At 39.2% G+C, this 2,579-nt stretch overlaps 1 pseudogene across 1 annotated transcript; it reads right to left on the bottom strand.

Annotated features, from left to right (window-relative positions):
* Positions 1-5: 5 nt before the first annotated feature.
* Positions 6-1,231, bottom strand: LOC103606563 (annotated as a pseudogene). The gene has a single exon (XR_551899.1). The product of XR_551899.1 is annotated as a 26S protease regulatory subunit 4 pseudogene (transcript).
* Positions 1,232-2,579: the final 1,348 nt, after the last annotated feature.

Genomic DNA, 2,579 nt, shown 5'->3' with positions numbered 1-2,579 from the left:
ATCAGAACAGCTTCTGTACAAATTGCCTTGATGTCGGCACCCGAGAGGTTATCTTTAGCCAGGAGCAAGTCATCCAGGGTCACGTCATCGGCCAATGTCATCCTGCTGGTGCGAATCTGAAAGATGCGCTTCTTAGTGTTTTCATCAGGCAGGGGGAACTCGATCTTCCTGTCAATGCGGCCTGGTCTTATAAGTGCTGGATCCAAAGTTTCTATTCTGTTTGTTGCCATGATAACTTTCACGTCTCCCCTTGAATCAAAGCCATCCAACTGGTTTAACAGTTCCAACATTGTTCGCTGAATTTCTCTCTCACCACCAGAATTTGAGTCATATCTTTTTGTCCCAATAGCATCAATTTCATCAATAAACACGATGGATGGTGCATGTTCTTCAGCAACTCGAAACAATTCCCATACAAGTTTGGGCCCATCACCTAGGTACGTCTGAATAAGTTCAGAGGCAACAACTCGCAAGAGCGTGGCTGAGGTTTGGTTTGCTACTGCTTTGGCTAACAAGGTTTTACCTGTGCCAGATGGACCATACAGAATGACCCCCTTGGGGGGCTTTATACCCATCTCTTCATAATATTCAGGATGAGGGAGAGGAAGCTCCACAGATTCCTTAATTTCCTGGATTTGATTGTCCAACCCCCCAATATCAGCATAGGTCTCCTGGGGGGCCTTTTCCACCTTCATCACTGTGACCAGGAGATCCATGTCATCCATCAGCACCCCAATCACCACATGCACTTTGTGGTTGAGCAGGACTGAGCAGCCTGGTTCCAGCAGATCCTTGTCTACAAATGAAAGAATGCTGATAAAGAGTTCTGAGCCCAAAGATGTAGACACAATGGCATGATTGTCATCAATGATCTCTTCCAAGGTTCCTACTGACATTGGGGTCCCCCTCAGATCATCCACCTTTGATCTTTCCTCCTCTTGCTTTTCTTCTAATGGTTTCAATTGTTCCTGATTTCTAATGAATTCTTCCTCCATGAGAAGATAGTCTTTAATTCTCTCTAACTTCAATAATTTTAACCAGCACTGAGTGTGAGATGTCACCAGTGGCAGTTTGCTGGCAGCATCTGGTCCCTTTGTTTTCTTCTTCTTTTTCCCCACTCTAGTCGGTACAGGAGGTTCATATTTCTTCTTCTTGTCCTTGTCATCTTTTTTGCCACCTCCAGGACCATGACCACCACTCTGACTTTGATCCATCTTGCCTTGGCCCCTCGAGCTGCTCAGCAAATTTTTAAAAATTGAAATCATTCTAGATATCTTTATAGACCACAATGGACTAAAACTGGAAATCAATAAAAAGCAAAACTCTGGTAACTATACAAATACATGGTAACTAAACAATAGGTTCCTGAATGACCTATGGGTCCAATATGAAATTAAACAGGAAATCAGAAATTTCTTGAAACTAATGAAAATAAAGACACTTCATGCCAAAACCTGTGGAATACTGCAAAAGCAGTACTAAGAGGCAAATTTATTGCAATAAACACATCAAGAATGGAAAGACTTCAAATAAACGAACTAACACTAGGCCTCAAAGTACTTGAAAAACAATAACAATCTAATCCTAAAGGTAGTAGATGGAAAGAAATAATTAATATCAGAGCAGAACTAACTGAAATAGAGACTCCAAAAAATGATAGAAAAGATCAATATACAAAAAGTCGATTTTTTGAGAAGATAAAAAAAATAGACAAACCATTAGCTAGGTTAACAAAAAAAGAAAGAGAGAAGACCCAAATAACAAAAATCAGAAATGAAAAGGGACACACTACAACTGATACCACAGAAATACGAAGAATCATTAGAGACTATTATAAACAACTGTATTACCACCAATATGAAAACCTAGAAGATAGGATAAGTTTCTGGACACATGCAAACTACCAAGACTGAACCAAGCAGAGATACAAAACCTGAACAGACCAATAACAAGCAGTGAGATTGAAGCAGTAATCAGGGATCTTCCAACAAAGAAAATCCCAGGTCTGGATGGTTTTACAGCTGAATTCTACCAAGCCTTTAAAGAGGAATTAATACCAATTCTCCTCAAACTATTCCAAAAAATTGAAACAGAGGCCATTCTCCCAAACTCATTTTATGAAACCAACATAACTCTGACACCAAAACCAGATAAAGACACAGAAAAAAGAAAATTACAGGCCTATATCTTTGATGAACATAGATACAAAAATCCTCAGCAAAATATTAGCAGTCAGAATACAACAACACATCAAAAAAAATATACACGATGATCAAGTGGGATTCATCCCAGGGATGGAAGGATGGTTCAACATACAAAAGTCAATAAATGTGATACATCACATCAATTAACTCAATTACAAAAACCATCTGATTATCCCAATAGATGCTGAAATAGCATTTGACAAAATTCAACATCTCTTCATGAAAAAGACTCAAAAAATTAGGTATAGAAGGAAAGTATCTCAACACAATAAAAGCCATCTACAACAAGCCCACCATCAGTATCACTCTGACTGGGGAAAAACTGAGGGCTTTTCCCTTAAGAACAGGAACAAGACAAAGTGCCCACTCTCACCA

This window comes from Galeopterus variegatus, unplaced genomic scaffold, assembly GCF_000696425.1.
Source record: "Galeopterus variegatus unplaced genomic scaffold, G_variegatus-3.0.2 Scaffold6689, whole genome shotgun sequence".
NCBI lineage: Eukaryota > Metazoa > Chordata > Mammalia > Dermoptera > Cynocephalidae > Galeopterus > Galeopterus variegatus.
This window is presented reverse-complemented; position numbering and strand designations above follow the sequence as displayed.